Source organism: Macrotis lagotis, chromosome 2 (assembly GCF_037893015.1).
Source record: "Macrotis lagotis isolate mMagLag1 chromosome 2, bilby.v1.9.chrom.fasta, whole genome shotgun sequence".
NCBI lineage: Eukaryota > Metazoa > Chordata > Mammalia > Peramelemorphia > Peramelidae > Macrotis > Macrotis lagotis.
Window position 1 is genome coordinate 280514592 of NC_133659.1, and position 26778 is coordinate 280541369.

The following is a 26778-nucleotide window of genomic DNA, read 5'->3' on the forward strand; positions in this document are numbered from 1 at the left end:
GAAAACTTTACACAATGGCTTTAGGACAAGGATCAAGGGAGGACTCTGCAACTAGTGAGAAGGGATTTTACTAGCCTCAAATGGTTACAAAGGATATTAAGTGTGAGACTTGGGTTCATTGCATTTAAAGAAAAAATCTAGGCTGCATACTTGAAAAATAAAAGCATGAACACAATTCTTTGAGACTAGTCTACACCGACTTTCCTATCTCTGCAAGAAGAGGGTAAAAACATCAACCATATATTTATTAATAGAGACAGATTATTTTACAAGATATACATAGCCTAATTCAGTAAAAACCAGAAAGTTTCAAATATTGGGGAAGGAATATTTCTCTGTATATGAGCTTCCTGCTAGGATCTATTCAAATTCAAATCAAGGCAAACACTTTGAAGGTATGTTGCTCAAGGAAATGCTAACTTGGGAAGCATTAAAATACCTTATCACCCTCAAGGGGATGCACAATCTATGTTTCAACTGTACACACATAAAATTCTTAGGGACTGTGAACCCAAAACAAAAATCTTAGAGGAATGAATATACGTGCCTCTCCTTGTAATGTGTGTACATTTTCCCCAGGAATAATGCAACTAATACTGATATTCTGTCTACTGATATTTGGGGGTAAACTATGCCTACCTTATGTCTGGAAGTCTCTACAGATGGAAAAATCTGGAGTCACTCACAACCAATATACCTCTCCTGAGTGAAAGAGAAGAAAGGAACTTACCATCTAGCTACAACTTCAGTCCAGAATAATGGTGACAGAAACAAATCCTATAATACCTGAGTTCATTATCAAGACCTTCAGCAAGAAAATAGTTTGCTTAGAAATTGTAATGTTCATGAGAAATGCATATTAGTGGTAAAAAAACAGGAAAACTTGCTTATTTATAAAATGACCCCCAAATTGGCAAGGGTCCTTTAATACAATTACTATAACTTATAATTACCAGTTACTTGTTACCTATAGATGACTTGGTTGGAGTCCTTGATGAGAAGATAAAGGCAGGTAAACACAAATTACCCAGAGTAAATGGGACTACCTGTCAATCACACAAAGACCATCTGACAATGACAACAGCTCAGAAAGGGATAGTTCAAGTAAAGACAATATTGTGTGCCTTAAACCAATAAGCAACAAAAAATAATTGAACCCAGAGGCAATATCTTTTCTGTCTAGTAATTCAGCTGCAGAGATTCCAAGGTTATAAACATATACCACAGAGCAGAGCAATACCATTAACCAGGCTGAGCCCATTGCACTTTTTATATTGTTGGGCTATAATTCTGATGAGAATAATGATAAGTCCATTCTGTCATTTGATGCTGGTCTAGAAAAATAAGTAAGACACAGGAGAGCTAAGTTTAGTCTAATAGACTTACAATATCCCAAGAAAAATGGCTCCACATGAAACCAAACAATGATGCTGATATTTACCCATGAAAATGAGCCTTGCTTTAATTGCACAAATTCATTGCTTGTCCATGTTAATCACTTCGTATTTGAATATGCTTTTTAAAGTTTCTTGTCCATACTTATTTACTTTACTTAGGGTTTGTATCATGCATATGCTGTAATAACATTTGTTCATTAACTATGCGTGATTTTGCTATTTGCTTAATTGCACATATGCTGCTGTTTCTCCATATTTTATTACTGTATATTCCTGCTGGTATGATTTTTGCTGTACTTTGCTACTACATCTATTTGCTTTTGATCCATAAATATCCATGTACAGCTGTGACAGATGCATGTGATATGTCCTATGAGTAATCTAGTCACTGCATTTACCTGCCAGGTGATGCTCCACAAGTCTACTTCATGTTTGCTTTGATTGACATTCGTGATGATAGCTTGAGACATTGGACTCATCATCCTTTTCTGTTAAATGCTGATGCTTATTTTAATGATTTAATGCTTTATTCCTGATGTTAAGCATACCACAGTGGTTTTTGTAAAAAACAGCAAAATTCCTAACCAGAGGAATGTTACCTCTCTCCAACAAGAAGAAATACATACTGGGAAATAAGCCTCAACTGGTTGGAATAGAATTCTTTAAGTTGCTATGATCTATGGGTGGGAGACTGGGTTACACCTAGTTCAAAATTGGCTGGCAAGCACTGATTGCTAAAATTTCAGTGCATTTTTACCTCTGAAACCTGATTTATTAATATTGTTGACTTTCTAGACTTAACAAAGTGATAGATAAAATAGAAATAATGTAGATTCAATTTAAACATGTTGCCTACCAAATGGTTTTTGGAGAGTCAGGTTTTAGACATTAAGCTGCATATCCCCTAGACTATGTGTCTTAAAGAACCAGAATCTCATTTTCTTCTCACCTCGAAGGAGAGATTTTTGCTAAAAGGAAAGTCAATACAGGCCTGGGGAAAATTGGACAAAGCTATTTTGGTTTTATTATTTGCTCTTGGTTTGTAAGGAACGAATAAAATTGAGGGGGGGGGTAACTAGAGGGAGGAGAATCACCTGCTACTCCAGTGGATATTGCTGCCATCACAATTTATCTAAATCTTACATATGTCACCTAGGACTGAGATGAGAGAGAATATGGCTGCATGAATTGTCTAAGAAGGACAATGATGCTTATCTCCTTCCTTCTCTCTCTCTCTCCCAAAGGGAATAAGTCTCCATCTCAAAGTTTATCATTATCTTTCAAAGTAACATTTATTGTGTTTTGCATGACCTCACATGTATAAATCAAAAATCAAGGAGGGGGAAGAAATGCAAGATTGGGAAAAAATTGGAACTCAAAATTTAAAAAAATGATTGTTTTAAAAAATACCTGTAATTGGGATATATTTAATAAAACAAAAATATTTTAAATGAAATTTCACTTATAATTTCTGTTTCATTAGTTTGAAGTTTATTTAGATAAAATGTGATAGGTCTTCAGTGCATCTGATGTGCATCATTTATTATTTGTGGTTAGGGAGTTGCATGGAAGCTGGGGCAATGACAGCAAGGTATCTAGATGCAAGTTAAATGGGACAGAGAACAGACTCTCCATCTAAACTGCTAAGATTCTATCACAACTAATGGTTCCTGAGAGAGAATCTGATTGATTATTATGTTTTACAAACTCCCTAAAGCGAAATGATAACAGATGAATCTAGTCCTTTGTTTTCCCCCTAAACTAAAGGAAATATAAGCTAGAAATTAACAGCTGATTTTCTGGTGAGGATTGGGTTATTGGATTATGCTGCTTTTTGTACTGGTTCTCTCCCAATGCAGTTGAGGAAAGCAAGTAGAGCATATGCAACACCTGATGGAAGAAGAAGAGTCTGGATAAGATAATGATGTCCACATTCTAAGAATGAAAGCTATCCCATCAAACCAAAGATGTACCCTCCCTCACCTGATACACTTATGTTTTATGACTCATTAGAAAAGCATGTATGCCTTTCTAGTCAAAAGCTGACCTTTTCTAATAATGTACTGAGGTCAATATCTCAAGGGACTTTTATTATCAATAAAGAAATCTAATCAATGTTTTTAAGACAAGGAAATAAAGTATGATCTTCTCAGGAAATATAGAGATCTAGATAGGGAGTAGTGAATTCTCAACCTCAAGCAGAACCAGAGAAGCAAAATTCACCATGACTGTAACACTGAAAATAAAAACAAAACTAAAGGACCAATTAATTGACTCTTATTAATTGTTAATGACCAATCCATCCAGGAAAAAAAAAGATAATGAAATGCACTTCTACCCCTCTGAAGAAAGGGACCTCAGGTGTGAAATTACATACATAAATATATGTATGTATGTATGTATGTATGTATGTATGTATTTCACAAACAAGCATTTTATCATTTAGTCTTGCTTAATTGCTTATCTTTGGTACAAGGAGATTAGCATTCAGTGTCAGAGTCAAGAGTTCTATTTGTTCAGGGGGCAAAACAAAAAACATAAATGCAATTCTTTAAAAAAAAAGATGTTAAAGTTGATTAATATGAGCACCTACCTCTTGGAAAGCCACTGATGTAAAGCAAGCTATCATTTTCTTTCTTCTGCCCTTGTCTCAAGAACAGAAAAATCAACAATATTAGATTTAGCTGACTTGAGCAAATTAACTATTTTCAATTATGTGGATTAGCTTTATTTTCAAAGTCAGCCCTAAAGCTGGGAACACAATCTCCTTCTGGACAAACAAATGGAAAGGCCAACAAAGATGGAACTTTACCCAAAGCAGTTTGGTCTGAAGTGACCCTTGAAAATAATGACACAAATGGAGAGCTTTCTTTCAAGGGGAAACAAGAAACATTTCCTCAGGATAAAATACATGTGCATACACATTTTACAGAATTAGAAAATGCCTGAATAACCACTTGATGGCTGCCAGATAAAATCTACTTGCATATTCTTCAAAGAGAGACAAAAGAGAATATTATTCTCTCAAGCAAATCTCTCCACAGCATTAATGACCATAAAATCTGAACTAAGAAAAATGTAAAGAAACATATATTCATAGACCCATAAGAGGAAAAACCCTTTGTTTTACAACTGAAGAAATTGAGGTAAAATCTTCTTCTATTTAGATCCTTAAAAAGACAAGCACAAATGCAGAATTTATCCCAAATTCTAACTTTGTGGTTTATATCTGTTCAGACATGAGTACTGATAAAAGAATGGTTGAGAACTTTTCTTTCCTTCAATTCCCAATAGGATTTCCTTTTCTCCTTCAAATGGACAGGTTCAATATGCCCCTTCCTTGGGTCTCTACCCTTTTGGTAGTGAAGTGCCAGATTCTACTTTTGGCTTAGATAGGTTACTGGCTACCTTCTTATGAATTTAGTAAAACAGAGTATCATTATGGTATAAATGACCTACATCATCAAGGAATATATACACATTTACTTAGTTTAAGAGGATGCAGTTGGATAAATTACTGCAAGTCTGCAGCAGACCCCCTGGTCTCTCTGTCCCCTGTACCAAAGCTTTTCTGATTACAGTAGCCAATAGGAACATTTCATCAAATTATTAGAGCAGTTACCCATCTTTTCTGCAATTGTTTTTACCTCCAATACTGAATTTTGGATTGCTCTTTGCTCAATCAATTGACTAGATAAGGATCTACATGACTTAAGGTCATGTCTTTCCTCTCTAATTTTATAATCTTGTTTTCTGATTCTTTACCTCCTTTCCATCTACAATCTTGTTTTTCTGGACTTTTCTGCTGCCTCCAGTTTGACCTTGTTTTCCTGTTGCCATCTAGTTAAATACCTGTTACATTAACCATGCTTGGGGTATTTACTCTTTCTAGATATATGTATAGCAATCTGGTCTTAGTGGAGGTCATAGCAGGGTCTGCCCAAAGTTCATTACATCTTTGCTCTAGAATTTGGTGTGAATTATCTTATCAGATCAACACTCACAGTCCACATCCTACTAGGAAAACTTCTGTTCTCTCCTGCTCTTCTGTATTTTTGCTGTTATTTATGAAATGTACTAAATAAAAATTTAAACAAAATATTGGAAATAGTTCAGAGAATACTAACATCAATTCATTCAAACCACAGGATGACCTCCTCAGATCAGTAATCAATTCCCCACCACTTCCAGAAGCAAACTGATCTCAAACCCCCAAAGATTTGTTCCCTAGAAACACTATCTTATTTCTAAGATTTTTTTTTTATTTTTGGTTTTGCCTCTCACTGCAAAGTCTCTGCAATAGGTCAATGTCCATTCTGTTTTAGTTATTCATAAACTGGAAACACTAAGCTTTCTATCCAAGAGAATGGGGTATAGGATTTATAGGCAGACTAAGTTCAACATTGCTCTTGCCTCTCTACAATTGCTTTCATTTCTTTATTCCCAGAATATTTCAGATGCACTCAATTTAATTTGAGCCTCTGATCAATAGTGCCAGACATGCTTCTAGGCTGGCATGGTCTAGACTAGGCAGGCAGAAAAGAAGTAGATACCTAGCAGAATATCATTTCCAACACTCTCCCTCTCTTCAAACCAAGCACTCTCTTTGCTATATTCAATAATATTGTCCCTTGAGTTGTACAGGACCATTTGGATACCTATTGGAAAAAAAATTAATATGAATGTAGGCTCAAGGTCGTGACAGAGTTTCAATCAAAAATCCACCACAAAATAAAAATGGCTGTAATGATCTTTAATAGAACTTCTTCGGGTAATTTATATAAGCTTACTAAAACCAGATAACTTGACGTACTATGTGTTCTAAGTATGGGAAGTAAAAGAAAAAAAATTCAAACTTATAAGAATATTTCTGATTCCAGGATTGAGGACAGTGTTTTATTTTGTTTTAATCTATCATTAAAGTCAATTTATTACAATACAAAATAAAGTAGAGAAATGACATGAAGGAAACTTAAGCTAAAGAAAATAATGTGAAGATGTTCCCTTGATCTCTACCCCCAAGCTATGTCCCAAATATTCTTTCCCTCTCCTGATCTCCAACTTTATCTAGTTTCTGGTTTTGTTGGGTACTAAACATTTCTTTGAAGCATTCTTCAAATCTAGTATTATGTGTATAATGAAGTATTTTTTCTACAAAAGACAGTTCTCCTTTCATTATCTAGAGAGATAGTCTAATTGCCTGTGTTTAAAAAATCAAAATGATTGACTTTCAGAATTGCAGAAATTAAAGGAGCCTAAATAAATGACAAAAGGTGATCAATAATACTACAACAAAGGATTAAACTGGAATGATGCTTGTCTGTTTCAAAATCAAAAGGGGATACCCCTACTCCAGTTCATATTGTATAAGCCCTTGCAGATATAGATATATATATAAAGATGGTACATGCTTTGTTTCATTCTTCCATGAGGTGGCATTGATGCAGTCTCCCCCCATTTGTTCCTTATGATTGATGTCAGTAGTTTGCAAGGCAGTTGACTGAAATGAAAGGTAAAGTTTTCAATTAGAGTTTCCTTTGATGCAGTGATTTTTTTCTTAGACAATAAGTGCTACTCTGAAAAAGTGGAAAGGAAATAAAATTTTTATAAACCTCACATTTTAAAATAAGAGAATGGGGATAGGAGATAGGGCTTAGTGGATCCAGAGCTAATTTGAGTCAGAAAGACCTGGTGAGAAGTCTGGCCTCTGATAACACTAACTGGGTAAGCTATGAATATCCATAGGGCCTCCTTACCCTTGGCAGATTTCAGATACTGCAAGTGGCAGAATATTTGCTGATCTGCATTGGTTTCCATGCTACACAATCCCTAAATTAATAAAATCAAATGTCTAGTCCAAAAAGGGGGGAGGAGAAGTGACTGATTTTTTAAATTAATTCATAACATCTTAGTTTTAGATCTAGAAAGGCTATTAATATCTGTATGGTTCAACTCTCTCATTTTACAGATGAGAAAACCAAAGTACAGAGAACTGATGATTTGCCCTAAGTCACACAAGTAGTTAGTAAGGCAAATAGTAATGGAACCCTGGAACTTCAATCCCAAATCAAATACTTTTTGCACTGTATTTTATGAAGCCCTGTAATGAATCTGCTTTTAAAGTCTGGAATTTTTATTAGGGGTTTATTCAAATGGTACATTGTACATAATTATGATATTGAGTTAACTATGGCATTGAATAATGTGTCATTCAAATACTTTTATTGTTTGATTAGTAATTTTATATAACCCATTTCCAGGTTATCTGCAATGATTAGACCAACTGCATTCAGAAGAACTGACCAAATACCATAAGCTGAGTAAGTAATGCTGTCCCATTCAAGGACTGAGGACATGTTGAGTCTTTCTTGCAATATAGCTGAGCTGGTCCATGGTGCTGAATGAACACTCTCTAGGCCTAGAAAAGAGAAATAGATTCAGAGATTCAGAGCATTTTTATCATTATTTTTAATATTTTATTTTTCTAATTGCATGTAAAAATCATTTTTAACATTTTTTATTAAAAACTGAGTAGATTGGCCAATATGACCAGAAAGGACAATGACCAGAGTTGAAAGGGATGTGGGAGATCTGGGACACTAATACATTGTTGGTGGAGCTGTGAGCCGATTCAAACTTTCTGGAGAGCAGTTTGGAACTACATCCAAAAGAGCAACAAAAATGTGCATCCCCTTTGATCCAGCAATACCACTACTGTGTCTATACCCTGAAGAGATGACAAAAAAAGGGTAAAAGCATCACTTGTGCAAAAATATTCATAACAGCCCTGTTTGTGGTGGCAAAGAATTGGAAATCAAGTAAATGTCCTTCGATTGGGGAATGGCTTAACACATTGTGGCATATGCATGTCATGGAACACTGTTGTTCTATTAGAAACCAGGAGGAATGGGAATTCAGGGAAGCCTGGAAGGATTTGCATGAACTGACACTAAATGATATTAGCAGAACCAGAAAAACACTGTGCACCCTAACAGCAACATGGGGGTGATGATCAACCTTGATAGACTCGCTCATTCCATCAGTGCAAGGAAAATTTGGAGCTATCTGCAATGGAGAATGTCATCTGTATCCAGAGAAAGAACTGTGGAGTTTGGACAAAGACCAAGGACTATTTACTTTAATTTAAGGAAAAAACCTGATATCTTCTTATGTAATCTTGATATCTCTTATACTTTATTTTTCTTCCTTAAGGATATGATTTCTCTTTCATCACATTCAATTTAGATCAATGCATACCATGGAAACAATATAAAGACTGGTAAATTGCCTTCTGTGGGGGGTGGGGGAAGGGAATAAGATAAGGGGGAAATTATAAAACTCAAAATAAAATCTTTTAAATGAAAAAAATTTAAAAAAATAAAAAATCTGAGTAAAAAATTCTTTCCCACACTCCCCTCCCCATCTCTGAGGTGACAAGCACTTTGATATAGGTTCTACATATGCAATCAAGCAAAATATATTTCTAGGGGTGGCTAGGTGGCATAGTGGATAGAGCACCGGCCCTGGAGTCAGGAGTACCTGGGTTCAGGTCTGGTCTCAGACACTTAATAATTGCCTAGCTGTGTGGCCTTGGGCAAGCCATTTAACCCCATTTGCCTTACAAAAACTTTATATATATATATATATATATATATATATGTATATGTCATATTGTGAAAGAAAATACATAATAAAAATGGGGGAAAGCAAAAAAATATGCTTTGATCTCCATTCAGCCCTTAGGCCCTTCTCTGGAGGTGGAGACTATTTTCCATAATGAATCCTTTGGAATTGTCTTAGATCTTTGTATTTCTGAGAATAACTAAGTCATTCAAAGTTGATCATCATTTTTACTGTATACAATGTTCACTTGGTCCTGCTTACTTCACTTCATATCAATTCATATAAGTCTTTCCAAGTTTTTCTGAAAGTATTCTGCTCAAACCTTTCTTATAGCACAGTAATATTCCGTCATAATCATATACTACAACTCGTTCAGTCATTCTTCATTTGAGGGCATCCCCTCAATTTCCAATTCTTTGCCACCACAAAAAGTACTGCTATAAATATTTTTGTACATAAAGGTTCTTTTCATGTTTTTACTCTCTTTTGTATAGATGTAGTGGATTTCTGGGTCAAAGGGTATGTACTTTGTGACTCCAATGGCAGACTTCATAAAACACTATAAAATCAACTTTTAAAGAGATTCAATTGAGGAAGGAATGGACACTCCATCCCCTTAACTCTAGGAAATAAGTCCTTACTAAGAGAGAGATTAATCTCAGAACATTGCCCTCCCTAGGAAATACAACCATAGTAGACAATGTAATTTTCTAGAAGTATATTCACTGATTGTTTCTTTTTTCTTAATTAAATTTTTTAGGTTTTTTTTTGGGGGGGTGCAAGGCAATGGGGTTAAGTGACTTGCCCAAGGCCACACAGCTAGGTAATTATTAAATATCTGAGGTCAGATTTGAACTCAGGTACTACTGACTCCAGGGCCAGAGCTCTATCCACTGCACCACCTAGCCACCACCTAGCCACACTATGATTGTTTCTTGTCTTAACTAATACTCATGGCAATTATGTGCTACAGTAACTGAAGGAGTTTAAGTATTATTAATGCCCTCTGAATTTTGGTATTTGGTGGGGAACAAAAGGACCCTTGTCCTCACCCTATTTACATCTCTGGACAGGGATAACAATGATATAATTCTAGCACATACAGAGTTTAGTCAAAATCACACAATCCCAATAAGGTCAGAATAGAAGTTAGTGAAAGGCAAGATCCAAGTTTTCAGGACATAAAGTCTAATTTCTGGAGGAATAGGGAGAATTAAGTTAGATTAAGTATATGGAAGTGATTTGTAATGCTCAAACTACTACATGGGCACATGCAAGTTTTAAACCAGCGGGTCAGTTGCCCCATTCTCCCAATTCATCTAATTCTTCATCATCATGGAAGTTTCTTGAACTTGTGTTGATTCTCTACATTCTTTACTTTGTACCACATTACTTCCTTAGTTGAGAGGCTATAACTAGGACAGGTGATCCAGACATTTCTCTAAGTAAGGAATCCAGAAGTCCCTAGAAGCAGCTCAGTGGTAAAATAGGTAGATCTCTGGACCTAAAATCAGGAAGACATGAATTCAAATTCAATCTCAGAAACTTATAAACAATGTTTCCTTCTAGAAAAGTACACACATCGAATTTCCTTCCTCCAACTTAATAAAGAATTTTTTTTTCTTATAACCAGTTCTTTGGTTTTATTGTTATTTTACTTTATTTTTCAGAGCTAACAGTATATAACTTCTGAGAGTTCTTTGTATTTTCAGAGTTGACAGTTGGTATAATAACCTCTATGTTTCTTTAGTCATTTTTATTTTCAGAATTTGACAGATAAATGAACCAAATGAAGGGGTTTTGAGGATAGAGGAGACATGGGTATGTTTGTAGGTAATTGAGAAGCAGTCAGTAGACATATAGAGAATAAAGTTAAATGAGAGACCTTAAGATGATAGAGGAGGTGATCTGTTGTAGGAAACCATCTCTTGTGCTAGTGAAGGGGTTTGACTTGCCTCATTATTTAAGAAGGATGAAGGAGGAGGAGATAGTAGTAGGAGATAGTTGAGTATTGAAAGATGAGAAGAAGAGGTTTTCTCAGCAAATGGCTCAAATTTTTCAGTAAAATATAGATGAATTTCTCAGCTGAGGGGGAGGAGAGTTGAAGTCAAGAGAGCTTCAAAGACAGAAGAAACGATTTGGAAGAACTGTTCTAAGTAGAATATGAATTCATTAGGGAGGTGTAAAAGGATTTCCAAGTTTCAGTGACAGCTCAGTTGAGATTGTGTAATATAAATTTGTAGTGGGACCAGTCAGCAGTCTTGTGAATTTTGTGGTTTTCCTTCAGCTTCGTTTAGTAGCATGTAGGTAGGAATGAAGGCAGATGGTGGGAATGATCCAATGCTGAGACTTGGCTAGGCAAGACTGGAGATAGGAAAAAGGAGTAAGAGACTCAAAAGAAGAGGACAGTATGATGTTGAACTGGTTTGCTAAGGGATCAAAATAAGGAAGAAAAAAGAATGAGTCTAGTGTAGGGGTCATGAGTAGGGCCCTAAGAAGGAACTAAGGGACTGAGGAACTGGAGGTCATTGTATAAACTAACAGTAGGGTTAGGCATTGTAAGGCAAATAGAAGGTGGGAAGTAATTGCATGACATTTAAAATATAACCTTGAATTCCCACCATAAAAGAGGGAAATGTTTGGTTTTATTTTTTTTAAAGAAAAGAGACAATTTGATGTCCCAAGGTTTTTTTAAGATTTGAAAAATCAAATAAATATACAACAAAATGTGGCCATTTTGAAATTGCCAATATTTAAACTATGAGGATGCTTATGTATGAATTAGGGATACCTGTTTCTATTGACCCCACTGTCCTAGGTATATTACTTCCTGATTCTCCCAGCTGAAAATGATTCAGATTTCAGTGTTTCAGAGTGATGCTAAAAATGGAATGTTAAGTTAGCAGTAGAAACTAAAGTTATCTAGTTATCTTAATTAAAGAGAAAAATGAAACTATTTTTATGATATTTTACTCACCGTGGCTCCCATTTGTATTTATACTCAATGTTCTACCCATGTCTTCTAATTAACACCTACAAAAACTTTCTAACAGTTTTATCATTCATTTTCAAATATCACCAGGGTGCAAAGGAATGTTCATTGATCCACAAAACTTATATTGCTCCAATCCAAATGGACTAATTCAACAAATATTAATTAAGTACCAACTATATGTTAGCACAACCCCTGTCATGAAGGAACTTACATTCTAATAGGAACAATGATAATAAGACATATGATTTAAGACAGAATATAAAAGGTAAAGGAGACAGCCAAATAAAGTATTCTACAAAAATTTGCAAGTGAAGGAATCATTTTCAGCTGGGAGAATCAGGAAGTAATATACCTAGGACAGTGGGGTCAATAGAAACAGGTATCACTAATTCATACATAAGCATCCTCATAGTCTACATATTGGCAATTTCAAAATGTCCACATTTTGTTGTATGTTTATTTATTTTGTTAAATATGTCCCAATCATATTTTAATCTAGTTTTGTTTCATTTGGGCATGTGGCCCATAGGTCACATTTGACATCTCTGATTTAGGTTAATCAAGAGACAGAATTGAAGAGGACATGTATGGGGTGAACTAATAGACCTATCTGGCCATTATACAGCACATAAAAGGAGGGATAGGAAATAAAAACTAGAAAAGTAGTTTAAAATCAAACTTTGGGCCTTTGCTCAAGTCCCAGAGGGACAATGACTTAAGAAAGTTGGAAGGAGTCACCATCTTTCATTGGAATAAGGTGCTGACCTTGATTCTCAAGTTCACCCTTTCTATCTTTGGATTTACAGAAGCAAAGGGGGTCTATGTAGGCAGAAGCGAAGAACCACTGCATGCTCTTTGTATCTGTTCTATGAGCTCCAAGTCCTCTACAGTTCCCTCTTCTTCCCATCTATTACTTCTGCTTTGACTTCATAGCCCTTCTTTCCTTGCTTGATAAGTTCAACCAAGAAGTATCTGCTGCCCTTCAATTCCCGCCCCTTTTTCTATGACCAATCATACCTTGCCATACTCTTGTCTTCCTTTTCCATTACTGTTTATATACTGCTTTTGGAGAAAGTCATGTAACTTGACAATTGGGTCAATAACAAATTTATATTCTCTTGTGTCAACTAGGCCCTCACTGCTCTGTGGAAATCTTTTTTTTTTTCCTCCTCTGATTTCTTCCTCTCTTTTTTTGGTCTGATTTTCTACAAGACTTTCAATGACATTCCAAATCCTCTCCTACTTTTCCAAACATTTCCCTCTCTTATCAGACCTCTTATGCCATTTTCCTTTTGTTTCAAAGAAGTCAAGCAATTTCTTATTGGACCTGATAGATTCTTCCACTATTAGGAGGCATTTATATATAGGTATTTAAAAGTTTCTTAAGCCAGAAATTGTATTAAAGCTATGGATAAACTGCAGTGTTAAAATACATGTCATTTGCTTGAATGTAGCATTGCTGTGGGAATGGAGGTAATGAGATTGCCCAACTCATGGGCAAGGAAATTTTAAGCTACTAGATATGTCAGAACAAGATTTCTGACTGAGGATTTAAGAACAAAGGATAAAGCTACTTTAATGAAATATAGGCATCCTCACATAGGGAGTGTGGACATTTATACATTCTCTGGGCTAACTTACTCCATTCTGTCTTCACATTGGCAGGGCCATGTTCCCTAAATGGTTATACTCAAGATCTCTCAGGGTCACAGGAGTAATTCTATGGAACAATATACTCACCTTAGTCACTGTTTCAGATATTAGATATGCCTACTAATATTTTTCCATTCATATAAAACCAGTGTTTCAAAATGGGGATACATTTAGATCTCTAAAAAAGTCATCACTTATCAATTGAAATATATTATATATATATGCATTTATTATTTTTGCATTTTCTTTAAAATGTGAACATCTATACAGTAGCTATCTACTTAGCTATATCAAAATAGAGATATATAGATATCTATTCAGTTATTTATTTAAGTATCTATCCATACCTATGTATCTAATAGAGATAGACATATATCAAATAGAGATTTATGAAATAGATTTTCACAATTTAAAGAAAATGCAGAAATAATAAATGCATTATGGTTCACCTATAACTTGAGGTCGCTCACTCCCAGGGCACCCCCCACCACCATAAACTGGTATGAATGAGGAAAATACTCAAGACAACTCTGGAAGACTAAGCTTCAGAAACCTCCTTCCATCTCAGCAGCTCTCCTTAAAAGTTCTTTAATAAATATAACTTTTGTTAAACAGATGTCTCCACAACTAAATTGAGCTGATTCATATTGCACTTGACCAAGGTATAACTTTTCAGTAAAAACAGTCAATTCATTTGGTGACTTCTCTGATTATCTGCTCCCAAGATGCTTCTCTACTTAGCTGAGCTTACTTCTCTTAGTGACAATAAGAAAGCATAGAATTTTTTCTTTAACACAGTTCTGAAATCTGTGCTTTTATCTCCCTTATTTTTCTTGTTTCTGACCCTAAATGCTCTCTGCAAACAACCTTATATCAGTTTATGATTAGTAACTGAATTCTCTGCCGATGAGAAGTTAAATTATATTTATTCCATAATCTCAGAAGAGTTCTACCATCCCTGTTTCCCTAATGAGCCTAATAGAGGTTATTTCCCTTATTAAAACAATAAGCAGGCAGGTGATGAGATGGGCAGAGGAATAGATCTAAAATCTGGAAGACCTTTCAAATCTGGCCACAGACACTCTTATCATAAGTCATTTTTCCTCTGTTTGTCTCAATTTCTTCAACTGTAAAAAAGAAGATAATAATAATAGTACTTATATTCCAAGTTTTTGTAAAGGTCAAATGTGGTTATGCAGTGGACTGATTTACCAAGTTGAAAGAAAAGCACTCTAAATAATTTTTAATTTAATTTTTTCAATTAATAAAAATCTATTTTCTCTCCCTCTCAATTTCTTCATAATTAAAAAAACAATATCCCTGTAGCAAAAAATGTATAATCAAGAAGAAAAAAATCTCCTTATTGCCTATGTCCAAAAAGTATGTTGTAAATCAACACTACTCAACAATCCATCATCGCTATGTTACTTGGTAGATAAAATGTTTTTACCATGTCTATAAATAAAAACATTATAGAAATCTTAATTATTCTTGTTATTGCTATTCTTTCACTACAGATACAAATTATTACAAAAATCAAACCAAGAGAATGCAAAAGATGAGACAAAAGTGATTAATGATTTTTTTTCTTGGTAATATGTATGTTCTGGGACATGTTTTTTAAATCTCCCCAAAAAAGGTATACTGAGGAGTTGAGAGGATCTCTTTCTCTACTACAAATGGGTAGAGTCCCAACAAACTGTGTTCCACCATTTTAAGAGGTCAATGACTGAGAATCTAATTCCAGTAAACTGTCTAATAACAATCAGTTTATACAAAAGGACATTTCCTTCACAGATACAGCAAGAATAAACTTACTAAAATTTTCCCACCAAAACCTCAAGACATAATTGCTCAATATTGCCTTGGTGGGAGAAAAGATGTGATTAAGGTCACAACATAGCTCAGGTATTACATTTATCTCACCAAATTCATAGTTAATGGGCTAAAGTCCTTCATACTTGCTTCTTGGGTATTTAGGCTGGACTGTAAATATATGCCTACCCTTCAGGATTCCTGAGCCTTGTAGTTCTAGCCCAGATTAGAACCTCCATACCCTGAACCTAAAACAGAAAATAATGAAGGCAAAGATCAAGGATATAAGCCTGTTTCTAAGGGGCCACGTGATCCCTTTGGGAGGAGAGGAAGACCCCATGGTCTTTTCTTTCTCAGCATCCTTCTCTCTCTTGAAGTTATTAAAGGAATTATTTTGCTTTTAAAGATGTGAAGACAGCATAAGTCATGGCTCATGCAAATTCAGAACCTTTTGAAGATGCTAATAAGTCCAACTATTTAGCCTCCAATTGAAAAAGATTCCTCCCAACCATATGGTCAGTCAACTAGAATCATATTCTCCAAACTTCATGACTCTCCCAGAAGCAACTTCCTATTTCCTTTCATGTGGATGACATCTCAGCACATTTATGAATTTTGATCTTGGACTAGATTTCCATTGATGAATGGATTAATGTGAATGAATGACTCTATGAATGTATGGGTTCTGTTTTAGGATTTCTAAGACACTGATAATAAAGAAGAACCCTGTGTCATATTAACAGTTCTGAACTTCTATACCAGTACTAAAATCTTTTAATTGATAATTCCACACCATAGAATTTAAGTAAGAATTAGTTTACAGTGTCACTGATAGCTTCATACATATATATATATATATATATATATACATACATACATATATATATATATATATGTATATCTGCCACTGCTATCTCCATTTGACTCCTCTTAGACTATTATTTTCACTCCCTCCCTAGTAGAAATTTGGACTCCATCCTTTGAACAATGCAAAGCTTTGAGAGGACAACTTTGTCCTTATATTGCTTTCTTCCAGTCATTCATAAGTCTTCCTGTATGTTTCCAGTCATACCTACAAATCTGCTTTGCAGTTCTCCTTTGTATATGGTCTTCATTCATTAGAACTCAAATTCTTTGAGGGCTGGGATCATTTCCATGCTTTTATCTGCACTTGAGTTCAAAGTTCTTTGCCTGATACATAATAAATGTTTAACAAATTCTGTTTTACCTGTCTATTTGTCTATACTACACAAAATGTGGTTGGGGGAAATTGTTCATCAAATCACTTTTTAAACCATTTATATATTGAGATTTACTTTATTAATAGAGTAGTTATCTGGATAAAGGATCTCCTGAGAAATTCAAAGCCAATTTGGCTGAATCCTCTTAATTAGCACCTTTGTGAAAGATGAAACATGCCAAGAAAGTGATCATCTGATTATTAGAAGCCCATTGGAACATACTGTCCTGGTGTGTTCCAGTATTCACCCTCATTTAATAAATTACCCTACAAAAAAGCAGACTTAGAACAGTACATTAGGTTTAGTTTAGTTTATTTTTAAAATAAAGAGGAAAAAAAGCTCATTAAATAGTTCCTGAGGCACAGGGTGAAAGCAAACAGGAGATGAGAACCACTCAGCAGGGTATTTTCCAACAACTGAGTCAGATGACTCTGAGACTGACCAACAAAGGCAAACTGCTGACTTCTAGGTCATGAGCCTCAGATCAAGCCCCTACCTCTCTCTTTGTGGATAGTTCTATCCACTAATCCTAGTCTATTAATAAGTATTTATTATGAGTCAGACATTGTGCTAAACCCCAGGGCTCTAAAGAAAAGGGGGAAATGTTACTTCTGCCCTCAAGGAGTTCACATTCTAATGAGGGAGAGAGCCTGCAAATATTTAGGGACAAACAAGATATAGACAGAATAGATGGAATGATATCTAAATGGTGGGGGGCAGCTAGGTGGCAAAATTTAGAGAAACTCAGGAAGACTTGAGTTCAAATCTAGCCTCAAATCTAGCTGTGTGACCCTGGGCGTGTCACTTAATTCTATATGCCTCAGTTTCTTCATCTGTAAAAAGAGTTAAAAAAGAAAATGGCAGATGACACCGGTGTCTTTGCCAAGAAATCCTAAAACAGGGTCACAGAGAGTTGAACATGACTGAATGACAAACAATAGCAATATAAAAGAGATAGGAGGTCTAGGTGGGGGAATAAGAGATTAGAAGATACCTCTAGGAGAAGGTAGGCTTTGAGCTCAGCTTTGGAGGAAGTCTGGAAATCTAAAAAGTAGTATTGAGGAACCAGAGTACTATAGTCATAGGGGACATGGCCAGTGCAAAGTCACAGAGGTGGGAAATATTGTTATTTATATTCGGTGTACTGCAAGTAGGCCAGTGTAACTGATTTAAAAATGGCAATGATAGAATGACTAGGAACAGTCTGGTGAGAGACTCATAAGGAACTGGTGGCACAAGTTACTTTAAAATATATATCACCACCTCAGGAGTTCCATTATCAGTGGATAATACTGCATGTTTCCATTTTCATTATGATGATAACAGTTTAATGATTTAAAAAATGATTCTTTCTCTCACAGATCATACATTACCTTTTGTTTCAATTTCAGTTTGAGGCAAAGTAATACAACTAAAGAGGAAAAAGTGAATACTATTAATTTTGGGACATAGGATTTCAGATAAAGGGTGAAAAGGAACCTTAGTGAACCTCTAGAATAAACCCGCTCCCTCACCTCCCCCTCCCCACCAATTTTATAGTTGAGGTCATTGGAGCCTGAAGAAGTTAAATTGATTGTCCAAGGTCAAATAGGTAGAAAGTGGTCAATATTTCTTCTACTTCATTAGTAGCTTAGTTTCATTTCTATCACAGTGCTATTTATAAGAGAGGACCAATGACAACAGGAAAGTGATGCCATGGCTTGCAAATTAATCAGATTTAAGTGAGGGAGAGCTATGCAAAATCCCTAGTCTTACTTTCTCCTCTATATTTCCTTGGGTCCAGTGGCAAGATATAGATCAGGATAACTGAAGATAACCCTGGATGTATAGTGAAAAGAATAATGAATTCAAAGTTTGGAAGACTGTCACTTAAAACTTTGGAATAAATAACTTTGGAACTAGAGGCAAACTAAAAACTTCTCTGAGACATTGTACAATGAGGAAAACAAGATTTGTACTACATACCACCCCACATTATTGTCAGGATCAAAGAGGATAATGTATATAAAAATGCTTTATTACACAAAAGAAGGCTATTTCCTTTATTATCATTATCCTTGTCATTGACTTATTCTGAAGCTACAGACAAATAGCTCAAACCTCTCCCTGTTTTGATTTTGTCTTCAAGGATAGGGAATCTAATACTTGCTATTATGAAGACTGATGAAACAATGTTTCTAAAATGCTTGCTATCACAAGTGCTACATAAAAAAATTCCATAATATTATAATTCCTTCCACATTGCTTCTTGCCTACATATCAAATTACAGGGTTTTAGCTCTCTCCTCTTACACCTTGAAAGAAAAATCACTTGCTTCAGGTAATTGCTAGCCTTCAAATGAGCCCCTGGTGTATGTGTCTCCCTCGTAAAGCATCTCCCCATCTATCTGAGGGCTATTATTAAATGATTGTGATAATGCTAGCAAACATAAGTTTGAGAACTGCTCTGGCTTCTTCATTCCTCAAGGTATATTAACAACAATAGTCATTATGAAAGAGGGACACTCCTTAGGCAAAGAGGCTGATTAGATTTTGACCATTTAAAATGAAATTATATAAACACACTTTATGACTTTGTTCTTCCCATTCTCCTCCCCATTTGGGGAATTATTCCCAAGGAAACTAATGGTCAATTTACCAAAACTATAATGTGATGATGTGATAAAATTTCAAGTCCTTATATTGAGCTCTTCCAAACAACAGTCTTTCAGATATTTGAAGATAGAAATCATATTTCAACTGTCTTCTTCCTTTAATCCCCATTTTACTCATTCCAGTGTTTTCTGTGGCATGATTTTTGTTGGTTGGTTGTTGTTCTTCATTCTCAAAAAGCATCGAAGTGACATCACTCTTAATCAAGTTACAGTGTGTCTAACTGTGTCTAATCAGACTAACATGATCTCAAAATGTTCTACCACAGCTTGGGCACAAATAATCCATATGAACATTTGGGAAGTATTCTCCAAATTTGTGCATCTTGTGTTTCTTTTAAGCTACTTCAATTTTGCTTTGGTCCTAGAGCACAACACCTTTCTCTGTTGGGACTGGGCAGTCCTGTGCAGTGTCTCCGATATTATACAATCAATTCCAAAGTTCTTAAGAGAGAAATTGAGAGTGTCCTTGTATTGACTGTTCTCACTACCATGTGAGTACTTGCCTTATGTGAATTCTCCATAAAACAAATGTGCAAAATATTGAGCTAAATATTAGAGAAATAAAGTTATAGCAAAAAAATACCTATGAATAGGACAATAATTATTAACCAAAAGCAGAGGGAAAAGAACTCCTATTTTGCATTTGTTTTCTCTTCCAAGAAGAATGTTCATTGGACTGAAAAGGACACAATAAGAAAAAGGTTAATAGTGAATCAAAACCCTAGATAAGAAAGGATCTCATAGGTAAACGGTATAGATAAGCTGCTCTTGGTGAGTTTAAGTCACTAAGCTCCAATTACAGAAAGAACTAATGACTATGGTTGTTGAGTCTCTGCTTGCTGTTGTTCAGTAAATTTTTTTCAGTCTTGTCTAACTCATTGTGATCCCATTTAGTAACTTGGCAAAGATACTGGAGTGGTTTGCCATTCCCTTCTCTAGTTCATTTTATAGATGAGGAAACAGAGGCAAACAGAGTTAAGTGACTTGCCCAGCATCACACAACTAGTAAATGTCTAAGACCAGATTTGAACTCAAGTCTTCTTGATTCTAGGCCTGGGGATGGGGGGGGGGGGGGGGGTGGCTAGGTGGCACAGTGGATAGAGCACTGGTCCTGGAGTCAGGAGTACCTGAGTTCAAATCCGACCTCAGACCCTTAATAATTACCTAGCTGTGTGGCCTTGGGCAAGCCACTTAATCCCATTGTCTCACAAAAAAAAACCCTTAAAAAAAAAAAAAAAAGGAGATTCCAGGCCTGGAACACTATCCACTACTTTAACTGCTATTGTCATGAAAACTGGGAAATGAGTCAAAAGAGTGGAAAAGGACAATCTGGTATTAAAAAAAAGGAAAGGAAAAAGAGGCAAAAATTAACAAACCATAAGCTAGTAGGCTTGATTTCCTGTCAAAATTCTCAAGAACTATTGTTGTATTAAGAGGATAGTTAGTGAATACCTTGGGGAAAAGACACAAGAATTAAGAATTGGCAGGTTTCATACAGAACATTTCATATCATTAGTTCAACCAGTAGTTCAAATAATTTCAAATTATGAAAGTAAAATAATTAAATGTCTTAACCCTGTGACCCAGAGATTCTCAAGACTATAAATCAAATAGGTTATTGACAATGGGGAAAGACCCATTGGTTGTCATTTTCAGAGAGTAGGTTATGCTTAACAAATCAGGTGTTTAATAAAGGAAAGAATATTCACTGCAGTCAGTTGAGGTGGAGTGCACCTGAAATGACTGATATATAAAAACCAAAAGCATCAATAAAACTTTATTTAAGGGGCGGCTAGGTGGCACAGTGGATAAAGCACCGGCCCTGGAGTCAGAAGTACCTAGGTTCAAATCTGGTCTCAGACACTTAATAATTACCTAGCTGTGTGGCTTTGGGCAAGCCACTTAACCCCATTTGCCTTGCAAAAAAAAAAAAACTAAAAAAGCTTTAGTTAAATAGAATGGCCATCAGGTACATGTAGATTCTATTAACTTGCTCAGGTGATGGGTAGCTAGGTGGTGCAATGCATGAAGTGCTTATTCTAGAGTCAGAAAGACTTAGTTCAAATCTGGCATCAGACACTTAACTAGCTGTATGATTTTGGGCAAGTTACTTAATATCTGTTTGCCTCAGTTTTCTCATCTGTAAAATGAGCAGGAGAAGGAAATAACAAACCAGTCCAATATCTTTGCCAAGAAAACTCCAAATGGAGTCACAGAGAGTCACACGGGATTGAAACAAATGAACAGCAACAATGACAACCTCTTGGAGAATGCTATGAAATCACTTCTAGGAGAACCAAGATAATTTGTAAAAGAAATATCTTGAAAATATTTGAAATACATGTTGACATTCTGTAACTGGTTCTAATTGCTAGCTACATGGTTGGGGAGGCTATGTAGCCAGAACTATCAATGTCTTCATAAAGGTCTGATTTAATTTTGTCCTTTTCACATCTGGTAAAATTCAATGACTTATTTTCATAATATCTGGTGCAAGACCATGCTTTAAAGATAAAGAGTCTTTTTTTCCTATTGGTCCTTGGCCCTTTTTTTTGCATCATAGGTAATGGGAGCGCAGTCTGCCAGGTATAGGTAGCAATGATTCCTTAAGGGACAAGAAGGAACATTTGGTAGTGATCTTCAGGACCCAAGTAGAGCAGAAGGAGTTAATTTAGTAGTGATGTTGACTTTGAACATGAACTTGTTGGGAACCAGTGTTAATGTAGGAATTCAGCTAAAATTTGAACTTACTCCTCTGGTAACAAGATGGTATAGTGATGAATATGTCCCAAAGGTACTAGGGGAAAATTTTGTACATTTTTTTCTTGGTATATCTTTGAAATAAATATCTCTTTATAAAAGTTACCCACTGTGAGATGGAACTAGGTTTCCAGCTCCATTTAACCAGTTCACTGGTTCAGTATAATACCTGAAGGAACCCAATCAGTTGGGGCCAAGTAATCTAGAAATGAAAGATACTGAAATACCTCAGGATAGCCAAGAATACTAAGGGAATATGTATCCAATTGGGCTCTGGCATAAAGTAAAGATGTTTATTACATAAAAAGAAAAATATTCTAAAAGTATTATACATGGTAATAAATCCTGAGCCAAAGTAGGTCTCCAATAACTGGGGAATGGATGAAAAAAATTGTGATGTATGAATGGAATGAATTATTATTGCACTGTAAGTAATAATAGACTCAAAGAATATAGAGAAACATAGAAAGATGGATGAACTGATATGAAGGAAGAAAAATCACAATAATAATATACACTGTGCTGAAACCAGTTCAATCCAGGTCTTAAGAGATGATTGTTAAGTTTTCAGTGTGACCACTTATACCTTATAAATCAGGAAATACTAAAAATTGGGGTTTTATTGATTGTCTGGACTTAAGAAAATTATAGGAGAAATGTGTATGATGCAGATTAAGTTTAAAACATTTAATTTTCAGAGAAGGATTAGTAAACATTTATCATGCCACCCATCAATATTAAGCAATGATTCAACAAAATGAACAAAAGTTAAAATAGAACAAAATAGGACAAAAATATCATATTAAAAAAATACATCGATTGAGCTGAGGGAGGGGAGTGAAGAGAGAAAGACTGCCGAGCTCTGTCCTATGCCCCTGGAAAAGGACTCTGGGGCTCTGACTACATTCAGATCCTGATCCCAATCTAGGGCCCCCCCATAGAACAACAGGGTGCCCCCACCTCGGCCCCGTGGGAGAAGGGGGCACTTATGGTCACTTATGGTTCACAGACCAGGAGGGAGGACAGAGCCTCACACACTGAGACAGTTGTGGGTGTGTCCCAAAGGCTTAGGAAGTACCCCAAAACCAGGCCCAGGCTGGGAAAATGAGCAAGCAGAGAAATAAGAGGCAGACTATTGAGGAAATACTTTGCAAATGAGACCAAGAAGGATCAAAATACTAAGTCTGAAGATGAGGAAGCACAAGTTCCTGCATCTAAAGACTCCAAGAAAAACTGGGAAAAGAAAGGAGAGAGATGCAGGAAAAACATGAAAATGAAGTCAGCAGCTTAGTCAAGGAAATCCAAAAAAAAAAAATGCTGAAGAAAATAGCATGCTAAAAACCAGCTTAGGTCAAATGGATAAAACAGTTCAAAAAGTTATTGAGGAGAAGAATGCTTTAAAAAGCAAAATTGGCCAGATGGAAAAAGAGATAAGAAAACTCTCTGAGTAGAACAAATCCTTCAGACAAAGAATAGAATTCAGGGAGATTGATGAATTTACCAGAAATCAGGAATCAATACTTCAAAACCAAAAAAATGAAAAATTAGAAGAAAATGTGAAATATCTCATTGAAAAAACAACTGATATGGAAAACAGACTTAGGAAAGATAATTTAAAAATTATTGGAATACCTGAAAGTCATGATCAGGAAAAGAACCTTGACATCATTTTCAAAGAATTACTACAGGAAAATTGCCCTGATATTCTAGAAGCAGAGGGCAAAATAGAAATGGAGAGAATCCATCGATCCCCCCAAGAAAGAGATCCCAAAAAACCAACCCCTAGGAATATTATAGCCAAGTTCCAGAAGTCCCAAGTCAAAGAGAAAATATTACAAGCAGCCAGAAGGACACAGTTCAAATATCGTGGAGCTGCAGTCAGGATCACACAGAACTTAGCAGCAACTACATTGGAAGCTTGTAGGTCTTGGAATACAATATACCGGAAGACAAAAGAGCTTAGAATGCAGCCAAGAATGAACTACCCAGCAAGGCTGAATGTCCTCTTTCAGGGAAAAAGATGGACTTTCAATGAACCAGGGGAATTTCAAATGTTCCTTTTGGAATGGCCAGAGCTGATCAGAAGGTTTGATCTTCAGATACAGGACTTAGGTGAAGCATGGAGATTGGAGGAGAGGGGGGAAATATGAGGGACTTAATGAAGATGAACTGCATGTATAGAAAAATGATACTGATAATATTCATATGAACCTTCTCAGTTAATAGAGCAGGTAGAGGGAGTTTTTATAGTTGAAGCACAGGAGAAAGCTGAATTCAAAGATCAAATATGGTGCAAAAATGGAGTCAATAGAAGAAAAGGGAAATGGAATGGGAGAAAGAAAAAGGAGAGGGGGAATAGTCCAAGATATTTCACATAATAAGATTTTTTTTTATTACAATGAGCTATTTCAATGATATGGAAGGGGGAGGCAAGGGGGAATGAGGGAAACTTTGCTCTCATCAGAGATGGCTAGGAGAGGAAACAGCATATATACTCAATGGGGTATAGACATCTGGATTAAGAAGGAGGCGGGAGCAGGGGGAAGGGGTGGGGATGTGAATAAAGGAGGAGAGGATGGACCATGGTGGGAGAGTGGTCAGATATAACACATTTTCTTTTTTACTTCTTGCAAAGGGCTGGGATTGGAAGGCCTGCCCAGGACCATAGGGCCAGGTGGATGCTGGGCCTAAGGGGTGGTATGGGGGCTCAGGGCTTCTTGGCCCCAGGACTAGGGATCTGTCTGCTGAGCCAGTCAACGACCCTACAGCAGAGTCAGAGTGAAAGGAGAGAGAAAACATAGTACATGGTAGTGGAGAAATAAGAAAGGAGGGAGTTGAGATCAGCAATGGCAAAGGTAGAAAAATATGGAAGTAACTTTTGTGATGGACCTATCATAAAGAATGTGATCCACCCATGACAGAGTTGTTGGTGTTGGAACAAAGACTGAAGCACATTTTTTTGTCATTATTATTTGGAGGAGGGTGGGGGCCGGGTGGCCTGCCTTGGGCAACATAGCAGGGTGATCTTTGGGTGTCTGGGGCTGGATTTGGACCCAGGTGCTCCTGGATCAAGGGCCAATGCTCTGTATGCCACCCAGCCACCCCTACTATTATTACTATTTTATTTTATTTTGGGTCTTTTTTTTTTATTCTTTTTGGTTTTTGCAGGGCAGTGGGGACCGATTGGGTGGCTTGCATGTCACATGGCTGGGTGATTGTTGGGTTTACGAGGCTGGATATGGACTCCAGTGCTCGTGGCTCCAGGGCTGGTGCTTCGTCCATTGCGCCACCTGGCCATACCTACAATTATTACTATTATTTTTTTTAATTTTAATTTTTTCTCTCCCCTTTACTTTTTTCGCCCAAGCAAGTCTATCTATATTCATGGGGGAGGGGTATTTTGTTTACTTGTAAACAAGAATATTTTATTAATGTGAAAAACATTTGTACAAAATGAGAATAAAAAATAAATTTAAAAAATACATCTATTCCTTTCTGTTGGTAATAATTTATAAACTAAGAAAATTAAAAGTGAGAGATTTTCTACTGCAATTATTCTATTGTTGGTTTTACTTAAATATTTTGGAGGAAATATTATTCAACAGATTTACTTGCAAGTGTACCATGTCAAAATAAAAAGTATTGAAAAAAAAGGTAAAAATAGCACAAGAAAAAGACAACCCAGCAACAACAAACAGGTTATGCCAAACTAAAACCATTCCTATCTATCCCTTTTCATGCCTCTCCTCTTTCATTCTCTGTGGAGTTATTGATTGTTATCAGAATTTCATTTCTATAAACGTCAGTCCTCTTTAACAATCTTCCTTTCCTAAGTTCATGGAATTAGAGTTATTTTCTCTCTCAAATTTTAAAATCTTCTCAAGTGTCTAAAAAAATGTACATTCCCATCCTACAGTACCATAAGACGAGCTACACACTTTCTTCTATGATTACTTTTATTTCTGTCTCACAATCATTTGTCCTTCATTGGTTATAATTTGTTCCAGAAAATTAATTACCACCTCCCTAGTAGATATCATGGGTAAAGTGCACTAAGAATATGAATTAAAATTAGAAAGTCACAATCTCTGGATGCTTTAAAAAGTTAGGAAATATGTACAAATAAATGCAAATATATTAAAAAAGTTATATTTAAAAGACAAGAGAAGAATAGACTCAGTAGCTTTAGTGCAAGTGCAGATGATGGGCAAATCTCACTGATGTGTGTAGAAATTAAGGGGACCAGGACAATAAGCAGCTAATTGTGAGAACTGAATGAACCTCACTGACTTCATCTTATGACTTAATTCTGGGACTAGCTCACTTCCCTTTCTATTTGATTATGGATTCAATTTTTGTCCTGGGAGAAAACTATTTAATTGAGGGAATTTGGGGAAAACTTCATTGTAATTGTCTGGACCTAACCCTGTGTATTTGGGAAGCTGAACCACTCCTTCCTGTTGCTTAAAGACCCTTAACTAAGGACCTAAGTTATGTTGTTCTGAAAACTGACCCCATACTGATTAATTGCTGTTACCATTTATAGATTCTTAAGAAGTGTAGGACTCAGAATTCAGGGATTTGCATCTGTTTACTCTCCCCCTTCCAACCTGGAAAGTCCTTAATATTATATTTTATAA

The 26778-nt window shown here is 35.9% G+C and overlaps 1 long non-coding RNA gene across 2 annotated transcripts in view; it reads right to left on the reverse strand.

Annotated features, from left to right (window-relative positions):
* Nucleotides 1-6364: 6364 nt before the first annotated feature.
* LOC141515008 (uncharacterized) overlaps nucleotides 6365-26778 on the reverse strand; it is a 130565-nt gene continuing 110151 nt past the window's right edge. For both annotated transcript variants that reach the window (XR_012476189.1, XR_012476188.1), the window contains exons 2-3: nucleotides 7701-7815; nucleotides 6365-6897 (exon numbers count right to left, since the gene is read on the reverse strand). This is a non-coding gene — a long non-coding RNA (uncharacterized LOC141515008). The remainder of the gene's footprint in view (nucleotides 6898-7700; nucleotides 7816-26778) is intronic.